Raw genomic sequence first — 15,765 nt, 5'->3', positions numbered from 1 at the left:
AGGAGATCGGTAAGCAGTAATAACAGCATGCAACAGCAGTAACATTGCAGTCCCATGGTAGTCCCAACTACCAAAACTTCCCGAACTACATTAACCTGATTCCCTTCTAGCCAGGTATATGTAGGAAACCTTTGAAGCAAAGGTTCGGTTAAATCTTTTTCAAAAAATGCTTCACACGGAGTACTCGGATGGGCAAAAATCGCTCACTTTATCTTTGCACGAAAACCCTTCGTGTCTTCGGACAAAGAGGGGCAGCTGTAATCACGTGATTTTTGCCCTATGAAAGAATTACTCCCAAAAAATTCAAAATAAAACGATTTTCCTTTGTGTGCAATTTTAAGAATTTTTGCGGCATTTTAGGATAATTATTTGTATTTGTCCATGCATGTTTATTTGTTAAATTAATAAAATAATACAAAAATATGTCACATTTGCATTCAGGATTTAATTCTACAATTAGGAGTAATTAAGTTTGTTTTATAAGAAAGAAAATTACAAAAATATGCATCGTTCGCATTTTTAGCATTCAATGTCAAATTGTGCAATTTTGTTTTAATTGGTATTTAATTATGTATGATAAATGTTGCTAGGAATTAGTTAGTATTTTTGATAAGTTAATTTAGTTTATAACTTAATTTAGAATTTTAGTTTTTAGAAAAGTAAAAGAAAAAAGAGCAAAAAATAAAGGAAATCGGAATTGGGCCACCCTAGTTGGACCCAAAATCAGGCCCAAAACAACCCCCCCTCCCCAGATCCGGTCCAATTTGGTCAAACTTTGAGATGCCTCAAACGGCGTCGTATTGGCCCCTTTTAATCGGAGCCGTTGAATTAAATCGATCCAACGGCCAGGATTTCATCTCCCTACCCATTCCAAACCCGACCCATTACCCGGTTTGAACCGACCCCCAACCAAGGCCAAACGGCACCGTTCCACCTTAAGTGAAAGATCCTGGCCATCGATCTCACTTCATCCAACGGCCAGGATCAAACCACCCCTTACGTATATAAGCCTAACCCCTTTACCATGCCCCCTATCCGAACCCCCCCCCCCCTCCGTCGTCTCTCTCAAAGACAAGCCCAGCATCCCCATTTCAAACCCTAGCTGCCACCCCTCACTCTCGCCGTAAACCCGGCAACCACGACGCCGGTGACCACCAAAATAACACCCCTAATACACCCAACCACCCTGAACACGAATCCATTAGCATCTTGCCTCGAATCATTCTCCATCGTCTCGAATCTTCGTTTGAAGGTTCGAGCAAAACCCCAATCTACACCAACAAACCCCAGATTCTCACCAGTCACTACCCTGGCCTCACTCGTGACCAAACCGAGCTTGGTTTGGTTCGAATCTAACCGGAAACCCTCAAGCCCCAAATTAGACCGTATAAACCCTAGAACACCAAAGCCTTGGGAATCCGTCCAGTTTAAACGGAGGGTTGGGGTCTAATAGACCTTAATCGAGGTGTTCTCAGTTGAGAACACTTCGATTAAAGTCCGTTCGACCTCAAATGGTCAAATCCAGTTCAAGCCTGGGTCATTTGTTTTGAGCTTCCAAGGTAAGTTTTCTCTTTCCTTTCTGTTTTTGTTTGAATTTTGTTTGTGTTTGTTAACATGTTTAGTTAATTTGTTGATTTTACTAATATTTTCTTTTTTTTCTCCATCTTCATAAGACCTTTTTATTTAGTCGACTATTCTTCTGTCCATTGTTAAATGCGTGTGGTAAGATACATACTCGATTTGATTAATATCGTCGAATGGTTAATTCATATAGATTCCATGTTTTGTGCAAAGCTGTTGAAGTCATTTGATGCCCTGTTTAGTCTTATTGTTTATCGATTGTTTGTTTTATGTTATAGCTAGTATAGTCGATTGGATAAATGTCGTCGATTAGTTTTACAGGGTTGAATGTTCGAATAATCTGATTCATATAGCCTCACATGTTTGATCGAACCATTGTTTGAATTTAGCTGTGAATGGTTTGTGGTTGCAGTGCAATTAGGAAATAGTTAGAAATCATTCTTGGGCAGGTTTCTGAAGCTTAGGGTAAAACAGTAATAACCAGGGGATTCAGGGTAGTTTGGGGATTGAAAAGTTCACAAATTGGTTAGTTTAAGAGGGCTGACAGTAGGGTACTGAAATGTGATTAAATTACTACAATTATTCATTAATAGTGGGGAACAAAACTTGATAGCATGGGGTAATTGAATATTATAGGCTGCCCATACCTTTTGGGCAGAAAACACATGATAGGGGCTGTCAGGAGGATGGGCATTTCTGATTAGTTTTAAAGGGTATGGGCAGAATAGAAAAAGGGCAGTCGGTGGCTTGTTGATTTCTGCCTATAAATAGGCTCTTTTAGAACAAGTTAAGGGGGCTGAACACTGAGATTTGAGAATTTTTAAAGCCCTTAGCTGCTGGTTTTTTCTGAACCTTCATAAGTCAGAAGATACTGAGTTGAAATAGGCTGAAAGTTGAGCTAATTTTCCAGGGCTAAAAGAGTAGTTTGAGAGATAAAAGAGGTCTTTTCTGTTGCACTATTGAACATCAGGACTGTAGCTGGTGTTGTTTTATTGGGTCTTCTGAGGTTTCTTTTTTTTACTGATTCTGCTGGAGTTCTGTTAGTACTCAAAATCTGCACTGGTTATTGGTTGTTGTTAATACTGGTTGTTGTTGTTTGGTTTTCTGAAGTTACTACTGGGTTTTTCTTAAGTTGCTACTGAGTTTTGGTCTGTTACTGGGCTGTCTCTGTTACTGTTACTGGTTTGGGGTTGTTCTATTGGCTGTGTTGTTGTGATTGTTGCATACTGCTCCGCTGATCATCACCCTCTTCTTCTTTTATTTCAATACCAGGTACACTTTCGAATAGACTATGATGTAGCTGGGAGGTGTACAAGTGAAATGAAATGTTTATGGGAATTAATGTATCATGTGGTGTACCTATGGTTTAACCAATTATGTGATAAATATTTGTATAGTTTCATTTTTTGCAACTCAATAAGAATGCATGATGTACTCTTTCACTTAATTGGGACTGTTTTTTTTTTTTTGCTATAGTGGTAGCCATCAATTGCAGCTCCAATTATAGTTAGTTATGTAGTTGGTAGAATGAACAAATAGTTAATGGATTAGCTGTTTGGATTTCACCCCTAATTGGTTTTGGTATTTAAGGCAGACTTTAATAGGATCGTGTTTAATTCCATTAGTCTCAATCACATACAAATGATAGTTCAAATCGACATGGAGAATGGTTGGTCTGTTTTCTTTAGTGTTTGGCCAGCCTCGTATGCATATTATAATTTTAGCTTTAATAGTTCCTTTATAGAATAAGGCACGAAATAATCTTCCATTTTTCGAGTTCGAGTGCATATTTTCTGTTAACCTCTAGTGTAAACCTAATAACCAATAGGAAGCCCGAACTCGCTAAGCATATAAGTCAATTAAGACTTTTTTCTCTTTCGTATTTAGAGACGAACTTAATAGAAAAAAAATGTAGTCACTTTAGGATTATCCTTTAAAAAATAAACGAGACGAGCCTCGCCAAATAAAAAGGTACAAACTACGGGGCCCTCAATAAATGTACATTTTAACTACTTAGACTTCGGGAGGAGCCGTTTAGCAAACTTCACGGCCGTCCCAAAAATAAGAACGCGATAGGCTCTTTAGGCGCGTATTTCATCATCTCACCTTCTTAAATTCGGGTGTGCATTTCATGCAACCCAAATCCAAATCCCAAAACGTCGAATCAAATGTGTCAAGGATTGCGGGTTCATTTCATGCGGCGCAATCCAAAGACACGTCTCAGACGACGTTCAATTTTCTTCAATAAATTGAATAAAAGCAGTTAAAAGTTAAAATCGGCACATAAGCTACAACATGTAAAAAACAGATAAATAAGCTAAACATGACAGTTAAGCGACCGTGCTAGAACCACGGAACTCGGGAATGCCTAACACCTTCTCCCGGGTTAACAGAATTCCTTATCCGGATTTCTGGTTCGCGGACTGTAATACAGAGTCATTCTTTTCCTCGATTCGGGATTAAATTGGTGACTTGGGACACCCTAAACCTCTCAGGTGGCGACTCTAAAATAAATAAACAAATTCCATTTCGATTGTCCTTTAATTGGAAAAAACTCCTTCACCCCTTGCGGGGACGGAAAAAGGAGGTGTGACAATGTCCAAAACTACATGTCTTTCATAATAAGCCAATTCTATTTGCATTGTGTATCGTCTATTTGGCCAATATTTTTGTATCTGTCTCGACAGCCTTAAGATCTCCATCTATACTTAGCGCTATGATAGATGTCATCGACGAACATTTTATATCGATTCCAACATTTTTTCATAAATATAGTGATCTCTTCATTCATATATTCAGGTACCTGAATCTCTCATGAGATTTTATGAAGTGTTATGTCATGTGATCTTCTAGATCACTTGCCTCCTTTATTATGATCATTTTGATCATTTGCTCATCTTCTTTATCAAGAAGTTTTATTTGAAACCAATTAGTATATACGATTTAAGCATACCATACACTTTGTCCTTCTAGGACTTAATAGGAGCATTTGCAATGAGAATATAGTTACTTTCTTTGGTTCAGCAAATGTGTCTACCATACTTTGCAATATATTGCAAATGAATTATTGTTTTATGAATTTCAAGTTCATATTATTATATTTGAGGATCTAGATATACAAATGGTAATCAATTCCAAGTAACCTTTTCTCAACTGTTTATCATGTCTCCCCCTCATGTTAGAAAAACTAACTTGCTTCCTCAACTTTGAAAGCTCATCTTTGTGTGTCATGGTGTTAATCAAAATATACACCGCACATTAATAATAATAAGATGGAATTATTTGGTTCCTGACCCTGAACCACTTGTGAGGGGAGAATGTAATATACTTTCGTATATAACCTATATCAAACTGATATAGATAACTTTGTTCTCATAAGCAATTGTTTAGCTATTAAGTGGAGGCACTCAATAAATCATTTTGCTAAACCAACTGTGATGTAAACCAACTTATCAAGATGAACTATCTTGAATAAAAAAATCTGAAATATGCTCTAAATTAAATTATTGAGCAGTTACCTCGCAAACACCAGGTTGCAGGTTAATAATAATCGCACATGTAACCATCTCATAGATGCATCTTGCGTGGTATACATGGCAGGTGAATGGGCCCGTATTCACCTTTGATATTTCCAGCATTCATGGGATTCAATCCCAATTTTAGTTGTTCAATTAATTAACGAGAACAAGCAATATAAGAGAATTCGTAAAGAACTTTCTAGTTCTTTAATATTTATCTATGTGAATTCTCTATTAATTTTGCACATCATACTTAAATTGATATGGCCAAACTAATTATGTCAACTGAATAAATTATCAATATTGATAAAGTTCAGGTTTACAGCATGACGTGTGCAATTATCGATAAACACCAAGTTTATTATGATATGAGTTTTTATATCAATAACCATCCACTTTAGTGTGGTGTTCTTTTATTTGTGTAGTACAAACTGGAGAATAAAGCGGGTAGTTTTTATATACATATTATCCCGCTACAAGTTGTAGTAATAAAAGGTATTAAATCTTTCCTTTATTTATAGTCTCAATATAATCAACCGCATTCGCGTGTACTTTGGAAACTGAATAAGTTTCTTTGAGATTTACTACAACACAATACCTTATTGGTAATCAATTGTGTTTCTCCAAAATAGTAATAATTGGCTCTTCCAGAGCTCTCAATTAATTTGGTACTACTACATATTCATCAACATCCATATGGTGAATATCTCTTTTAAAGAGAAAGTTATACTATTATGGTTATGGTCAAAATTATATGCAAGATCTGTTTCTTGCATTACCGTTGTCTTTTAATAATTACATTGCCAAAATATTTTGGCGTACAATAAGTACATGATTAACGACCATTTATGCCATAATAATGACATTATTTTCTTATTTCCTCTCAAACCTCCCTCTAGAGGTGAGTGTGGTATATTCACTACCACTAGCACGTTCATATTCTTCTAAGAATGAATATGTATTCATAAATTAGATGTTGTCACATTCACATCATGAATGGACAATAATCATCTATATGTGCTTTATAAAATCTCATGTCAAATCGATGACAAATATTACTTTCACTAAGTGAAGGATTATTTTGAAAATCCTTATTGTTCTCATTACCATAATGATGACAATTATAATTTCGTCTATTGTCACGTCCACATCCATTGACACATTCATAGTAATAATTTTGTCTTCTTTCAGACTTATCACATATTGTTATCATATTCTCTTAAGGGATTGAGAATGGAGCAAATTCAATGGGACGGGTTTTTAATTCTTTGCCCACAATCATACATGAATTTGATTATGGCAAGGCATAGAAATTTTACCACTTTTGGTGGTTATAATTTCTTTCAAACTCCATTAGAGTTGCAATCAAAATTTATCGTCTTTGCTTGTATTTAAAATCAAATTATAGAATGTCAAGAATTTGAAAGAAAAAAGTAAAATACTTACCTTAAATCCTGAATTTAATAATGAAGGAAGTTCATGGAACAATTGACAATCATTATGCTTAATCCCAAAGCTTCTACCCAATTGATTAGAGTCTCGTGCTGATAATGTGTTATAAAATAATAAAAAAAGAAGAGTATTGCAGAGCAAAGTAGAGAGAGAGGAAATTCTTATTGATATGGGATGAATTACAATAGAATAGAACTCTCTATTTATAGGGAGAGGCTGACTTAGCCACCAAGTATGAACCTGAGAATCTCTAAATATAGACATTCACCTTAAATAGAATTCTATTTATAACGATTTCCAATATGTTGTAGTTTCTACTCGCAAATGGGATTAGAATATTAGGACAAAAACACTAGGTATAATTAAATGCGCGCGGGTGGAGACACTTGCGTCGTGTACCAAAGGTAACGTCTAGTTGTACATATATGTTGCACTTGGGTTTCGCCTTCTCTTAAATCAATATTTAATAAGTTTGTAATTAAAAATAAAATGCGACGTAATTTGATTATGGGGTCAACTTATATAAAATTGTTATGTTTAAGATTTCTAAAATAATGATTATGTTTACCGGAAAAATGATAATAGCAATTGAATTTGATTATGAGACTCTTAAAATACGCGATCTATTTTTATACTAGTTTGTTAAGCAGTTGATGTTATGTACGTGAGACTTAGAAACAAAATGAGAGTTAAGGATAGGATGATAATCAAACCGATAGGCTGGTTATCGGAGCCTTGAGCTTGTAGATTCGGAGGCCTCGAGGTCGATTTCGAAGTTCAGCGGGAAGCTATCGAGGGGGGTCGAAGTATGATTAACAGTTGGAGTAAAATTAACGGAGGCTCTTTATGGCCAATGGTAGGCAATAAATGATGAACAAATATAAAGATAATAAATGAAAGCAATAATATCAAAGGAATATGTTAGAGAGCAAAGAGAATGTTTCTTGTATATTTTGTATGGAGAAGCTGAAGCAACAGAGCCTTACAAAATGATAAGGATCTCCTTTATATAGGAGCGGAATCCCAGCGTAGTACAAAATACATTAATGATAAAGAAATGGGGATGGGACAACTAGATGACATCCTGATCAAGGGTTAGGGCAGTCCACTAAGCCCTGTCAGTCCTAACCATGTGCCTTGGGAACTCCCCGTTTCTACCGTGGCCGCGGTCAATGTTGTCCCAAGATCGGGCCTCGACGAACCTCGAAAGAGGAAACTCGACCATGACCTTGTAGCATCGAGACTTCGAGATGGTCTTCTGAGGTGCCTCGATGACGAGAAATTGGACCCTCCGATTTCACCGCATACAAATTATTATAATATAAAGGGTACCATTCTTATTGATATTCCGATCTACATTAAATTCCTCAAGCTTCTCTTTTACACATTTCTGATTAATCGATATATAATTCCAAGTAAAAATATAGTCCTTTCAGCCTAAAAAGTCTCCTAAAATAAAAGGCAGAGTAGTTCAAATATTGTTTCTTTCTAACATTGGCACATAGAGAGAGAAGCGATTATTGCTTTCACCTCGAAAACTACCTAATGAGAAAGTGTTAGATACAAAAGTACATTGAACACCCAAAAAAATGTGTGACAAATAACAAATTAGGTATAGTCGAAAGCAAGAAGTGATATGTTATTTGATTTTATTATTTTGTCTTTGCCTTCAAAAAGGTAAATTGTCTTACATAACTGTGACTAAACGAGTATTTGGTTAGGTGCAATTTTCTTCCTCTCGAATTAAATAAAAAAAATGCATTTGACATAATTTGTGAAACCTTTTTCTCCAATTATGGTTTTAGAAAGAAATCTACCAATGGGGCCATAGTTAGTTTAATTAACATAAAGCATGAAAACATATAGGGCCTCAAATTAACTATATATTTTGGTGTTCTCAAAATACAGTCTCCACAGATTAATAATATTAACAAACTATATATTTCATTGGAAATGACAAAGGCTCTGGCAAACATGTGATCTTTACTAAAATCATAGAGCATCTTCCGTTAGGCTTGCTTCATAATTATTAATCTTCTTAATTTTTGTGCTATTTTATTATTAATAATAACTAAGGTATCCATCAACAATACTTTATAGTAATGTTTAATCTATTAACGATGACTTAGGTATCCGTGTCCTAGTTAATCTTTTAAACTAATTTCATCTACTTGGAGTTAAACAATTTTGCAGGGGTTTGTTCAATCTTTATTAGATAGATGTAATACACAAGGTCGGATAAAATAGTGTTATTTAAAAGAAAGAAAGAAAGAAAGGAATTTGAGTTATTCCTATAAAATATAAAATAAAATAAGGTAAATGACTAGGTAAATGATCCTTGATAGGAAGGTGTGGAGGTCGAAGATTAGGGTAGAAGGTTAAGTAGTCGAGTGTTTTCCTTGCTCATACCAGTAGTATTAGTACGCACTCTCGTATTTATTTGCTCTTAAATTTCTATTACTACCAGTTATTTCTTTCATTTTGGTCATCTTACTATCTTGGTGTTATTAATATTTTTTTTCTTTTCATGACTTCTCACTGTTTTTCTTTCTATTATTGTTGTGCTTATGCTTTATTGAGTCGAGGGTCTATTCGAAACAACCTCTCTATCTTCATAAGATTTGCATAAACACTACTCTCCCTAAATATCACTATGTGAGATTATACTGAGTGTATTATTATTGTTACTTTTTAGTATCACATTATTTATTTATTTATTTATTTATTAAAAATAAAATTATTCACCGAGGCTTTCATCTTTCAAGGTGTGGCTAGGCATCGACCCACACCTTGTATATTAATATTCAAAATAAATACATAAAGGAAGGAAATATAAAATCTTACATTCATCTATATATATTTATATACTATATTAAAAGCAAGAAGGCCCTTAGCGAAATGTCACTCACCTTTTTTACCCTTTAAAAATTGATTTTACACTAGATAAAATAGTCACTAAAATTTTAAAATCAATTGCAATTTTGGTTATTAAATCCTTTCTTATTTGGACTTGGTAGAAACTCCTAAGATTTAGGAATTCATAATCAATTAGTTTTACATTATATAAATTATTTCCTTATTTGAAATACTAACATAAGTATAGCTAATATCTTTCACGTTAATTTTATTAGTATTTAGGAAATTAAAATCAACTTAAGTAAATTTTAGTTCACTTCAGAAACAAGTTACGTACAAATATGTATTCACACATTTTAAAATAAAGATAATTGTATATTTAATATTGAAACTAATTAATGGATATGTATTAGTTTCGAAGTCAAAATTCGCCATCTTGCTAAACAAATATACGTAGATATACTATTAATATTTTGTTCAAAAACACTATCAACTCAATCATTCAGAAATAGCATGCAATATAATAGAGTGAAAGAAGATATATGATTTTTTTTACGTATTTAATCAAATAAAATAAACAAACAAAAAAATAAAAAATAAAAGGCATATTGCACATTTATTTTACACTTAACTCAAACTATATCACAAATCACAATGATTTCATCTTCTTTTGGCGAAGGATATAATTTTCATGGCACAAAATATATATGCAGTAATGCGGTTCATGCATGTTGCAACCATGTTTCTTAATATTGATTTATCTATATATATACATTGATCGGTTTTTTATTTAAAAATATATTTATGTTGAATAAAAATATTGTTTAATTATTTTTCGCGTATTTAAGGCTTTGATATCAATAATTAGTATTGCTTATTAAATCTTCCATCAGTGAACTATTTAAAATCCTAATTTTTTGGTATACAAAATCAAGAAGTTGAAGATAGGTGGTTTTGGAAAAAAAAAAAATCGATTCCATATCCAGAAAATAGAAAAAAGTTAACTAAAAGCTTGTTTATTAAAAAAATTATCGAACTATGTTGTAAGTCGTAATATTTAGGATTTTGAATGTGCCAAAGAATTTTGAATGGTGTAACATGACTATAATTCAGTTGATATGATATTTGTGAAATTTTTATTTCCTAAAAAAAAGATATTTTTCTCTTCAACGGGATTTTTTGGGTATAATATTTAAAAACTACACTCAACAATTAGAAAAAAATAAAAAAAAATGATTAAGAGTATAAAGGACAATAAGATAACTGCGGTAATTAGAGACAACGCCAAAAATTATAATAAAATATATTTTTTTCTTTATTGAGCTAGCTAAATGGAATTAACTTTCACTATTTTCATAAACTTATACTTTTTAATTTAATTTATTTTGCTATGCAAACACACTATTTAATATTTTTAAGTATTATTTAAAAATTATGTACTCATTGATATAGTATACATACACAAAACGCATGCCTAAAGACCAAAAAAAAGTATTATAAATAGAAACATGATAATTATTGAAATTAAAATAATAAAATTATATAATTGGAGTAAATTTTAACTTGAATATATTGGCTGAGACGATTGAGTAATTTTATGGGGCATAATTTTTTCATTTATTGAGTTAGTTAAATAGGATCAACAATTATTGTTTAATTTACACTTTTTCTTTAAATTATATTTTCTAGTTTTAATATAATATTTTTTGTATTTTTAAAAAAAAATTATATTTATTGAAATATGATACACGTGCAACGCGCGTATCCTAAAACTAGTAAATATTAAATGAGTATTAGGCATTCTTAATACTGTAAATTTGTTCAGATCACAAAAAGCATCACATCAAATGCTCAAAAATAAAATATGATAATGGCTCCTATTCCCTCTGTTTTTAGAGTAGATTTGATATCCAATTCTTTTGTAATTATTATTTATATATTATTAAAAGGAGAGAAAAATGTCCTCTCCTTAAGCGAAGTGACATCCTTAAAATTAGCCACATGTAATGTATAACTAATTAACTATTACTACTAATAACTAATTTAGCCATATGGCATAACCAGAAAAAGCCACATATAACTTATTTCTTAATTAATTAATTATAAATAACTAAATTAAAATATTAAAAAATTTACTATACAATGCTTAAAAATATTATTAATTTGTATATTATTAAAAGCAGAAGAAAAAGCCATCACCATAAGTCAAGTGACAGCCTTAAAATTAGCCACACTTAAAGAGGAAAGTTAATGAAGGTCATATGAAAACATGAAATACTATATATTAGGTAACGTAATAGCAATAATTGAAACTTTAAAAAAAATTAATATTAGAAATAATATATATCTATATAGAATAGGAGAATCAATATTCTATATAAAATATGAGAAGCAAAAGCACTATATCAAGACAAGTGGCATAACCACAAAAAGCCAAATGACATTGTTAAAGATAACCTTATAATATTTATATTTTAAATTAATAAATAAATAAATAATACTCAAGAAAATTATTAATAAATTTAGACAATTGAATAATAATGAACAGTATATCATAAGTATAAAAAATAAAATTATTTTTAGAATGAGAAAATATATACTTATGTTATATTAAAAGAGAAATAGTATCAAAATATTAAGCCACTTTACAAGTTAACAAAAAGACACATTATTAAATGTATAGTACTAAGTACTTGCTAATTTAACAAAGAATAAACAATTTATTTAATTGTTATATGATGTGTATCCTTTGATTTTGTATAGATTTTGTTATATTTCTGTAAATTATATAAAATAATAACTAATATTTATTAAAATAATATGATATATTAAATTATAATTTTATAAGATTAATATACTGTTAAATTATCCGTACATCGCACGAATTCTAACACTAGTTATTATTAAAAATAACTTTAACTTTTATCATACCCGTTAACGACTTTTTTAACTGACTTATAGGCTTCTGATCATATTTATTTGCCCAAATTCGACTGAGAAGTCACAAGTTGCCAAAGTAAAATGACATGTCATTCTCAATGACCTATGTCCTTTTTCATATATAAGAAATTTTAATATCGAGCTTAATAATAATAGTAAACCAATATGTTTCCGTACAAAAATCTTGCCCAAAAACGTGGGCTTTCTATGAGTCACGTGTGGTGATATGCTTATTTTACCTTTTTGACCTTTCATTCATTACACGATGTCACTATTTTTATACACAAGTCATTTTTTTTCCAACTACACAAGTGATTATTTGGTTAGACTATAAAGTAAAATGACTCACATTTAAGGGAAAAAGTTTAAAATTTTGATGTTATTAGCAAGCCCTTTGTGTCACATCTACTTTAGTTAATATATCTTGGATTTAAGTAACCGTTTCCACAAGCCTGATTAAGGGATACAAATACATTAGTTGTTACTTATAAGCGTAACGTAAATATAAATGTGACTTTCTTAAATCAAAATGATTTGGGCACTCGTATATTTGATTACACGAACACTTCTGGACTAGAATATAATGGATGAGTAGTACGAATATTCATCCCGTAAAACATCCGCACATCATTCTTGACGAGCTAAAACTCAATGTGTTTGTGATATAAATGGATTAATCAGAGAATGTTCTATAGAACAAAAAAAAATTGTTTGCACATCCAATGTTAATTTCCAAAAATTGGATAGAAATTCAGATTTGACTGTGAGTCGACGACTCCAAGGCTTTCCCTTTTCCGACAGATCCTTAAACTTTCGAGCCAGCTCTTGGCTTGTATTGAATCTCAGGTCTTTCCAATTTCTATTTAGTTTTTTTGGAGACCTTTATCTTCAAGTAACTAATCTCCACTTGTAACTATCAATATTTTTATACTATCCTTGCATTTTATCGCTCTCTCTGATTTTCCTGCTTTTTACCCCCTTTATTCTTCTTTTCTTCTTGATCTTCAACTTCTATTGCCCCTCCATCATATCTTTTTTAGAATTTAACATTTATGATATGTTTTAGGGACATGAGATTGATAAAAAAACTTTGCCAAAATAATATTGAGTCAATTTTTTTGGATAACCGTTATGTTTGGGCGAGCTTAGGCGCACCTCGACTAATTTCATGGGATATCTACTAGCTCCCACCAGTAACAAGTACCAGGTAACTTTATTCACTAAGACTTTGACAAAATATCGAGTTTGCTTCTGCGATTAGAAGGATTTTATTCTTCTTTGATGTTTAAAATAAGAGAAAATAATTTGTATTTCTTAGTTGAACAAAAAACCAAATCAAGTCGTGCTTATAAGTCTTGGAATTTGTAATGATCTCAACTTGTAGAGAAAAATGAAGAAGAAATCAAAGATAAAACTAAAATTGCCAGGAATAGCCTTCGTCATAGAAAATTTGGTTCGACAGTCAAATAAGTATATATGTGAAAGATGACTAAAGGAAAAAGAATTATAAAGTAAAGACATACATCAAAAACGATAAATGAAGCTTACAGAAAATCTTCAATAAGTTTTTACATATTGTACTTATCTGGAATGCTTCTTTGATGTGTTTTTCTCTCTTTCTTTTCTCACAAAATAGACTTCCTTCATGTATTTATAGCTTGAAAAATAACCGTATGTATTTTTTCCTAAGAATAACGTGTCTTTCCCTCAATAGTTTAATGGAATGTTCTTTTCTCAAATTTTATTTGGATGTAATTGATATTTTCTACTTTGTCTTACTTTTCCCCATATACATTCCTTTTGGCATGCTAGTAATTGATAGTATTGATGTGACTTGCTTAAGAGTTTTTATCATGAGAAACTTTTGAACGCCTTTATCACGAGAAACTTTTATATGTCTATACTACATTTTAAATTTATTACCCCTCTTAAAAAGATTATCGCTTAATCTAGGGAGGATAGAGTATACACAAACTTTACTTGTGAAGATAGAGAGGTTATTTTTGATACACCCCGACTTAATGAGAAAAAAATTAAAAAGAAGCGAAAAAACAAGACTAATACGAAAATATGGGATTGAGAAACAGTTAGATAAAAACCAACAACAAAATAAGATGATAAAATATCTTCATTCCTAATCATATCTATCCTGATATATTTACACGTCTATCTCAGCATCCTCATTTCTGCTACTTTCATCTTCTAAGCATGAGTGTTCTTGACAGGCCAACATTCCTCCCCATACAACATAGTCGGTCTAACCACCACCGTATAGAACTTACATTTATGTTTTGGTGGCATATTCTTATCACACAAAATCCCGAATGCGAGTATCCATTTCATTCACACGACACAATCCGATGTGTGACATCCTCGTCAATCTCCCAATTACATTAGAAATATCTAAGGTACTTAAAACTCTCTCTTGGGGATGACTCATGAATCAAATCTCACTTCCACCTTCGTTTTCTGAGTCACGTAGCTGAATTTGCATTATCAGTACTCTATTTTAATCTTGCTCATCTTGAAACCTTTTGAGCAAATAAGTACTCTATTAGAATTCGCATTAACACCGTCTCGTGTCTCATCAATCACTACTATGTTATCCGCAAATAACATGCATCATGACATCTCCCCTAGAATGCGTCATGTCAGAACATCCATCGACAAGGGAAATAATAATGGGCTAAGAATAAATCCCTGATGCAAGTCCATCACGACTTGAAAGTGTTCTGAGTCTCTTCCTACCGTGCTAACTTAGGCCTTAGCACCATCATGCATATTCTAGATCACCCTAGTGTATGCTACATACACACCTCTAGCCTCCAAATATCTTCCTCTTTACTATTTACTATTTATATTTAATTTTTTATTTACATATAAAATAGTGTGTTAGACTTCATTTCACATTTTCTCTTTTTCTCTTCCCATTTAAAAAATAATTAAATTTCCAATTGTATTTAAGCAAAATGTACCTCCATCGAAATTAGATATCGCAAACAAGAGATATATGAAAGTTAAATTCAATAATGGCTTCTCAAAAATTACCACCTACACCGAGCTAGCTTGTTTAACATCAACAATTCAAGTGGTTGAATTAGTCTGGAACGAAAAGGGACCGGAAATAGTTTGTTCTTGCAAGAATTTTGTTTAGCCGCTTAAACAAGATAGATCACAATATTACATGTTTAGTATTCATTAATATTGGCAGCAAAATGAAATGTAAGTATCAAAATCAATGAGTTGGATTGTTACAAATATAGAAAAAAAATACGTTATCTACTATTAAATTTGAGAAATTATTTCATATCCCGCTTCTTAATTAATATCTAATGATAATTTATAATTTTTATTTAGAAGGTTTAAATTTTAAAGTTATTTGCACACAATCTAAATAACTCAAATCATAATTTGACAT

Source organism: Nicotiana sylvestris, chromosome 5 (assembly GCF_000393655.2).
Source record: "Nicotiana sylvestris chromosome 5, ASM39365v2, whole genome shotgun sequence".
In the NCBI taxonomy this organism is placed as follows: Eukaryota; Viridiplantae; Streptophyta; class Magnoliopsida; order Solanales; family Solanaceae; genus Nicotiana; species Nicotiana sylvestris.
Note: the sequence above shows the minus strand (reverse complement) of the source record.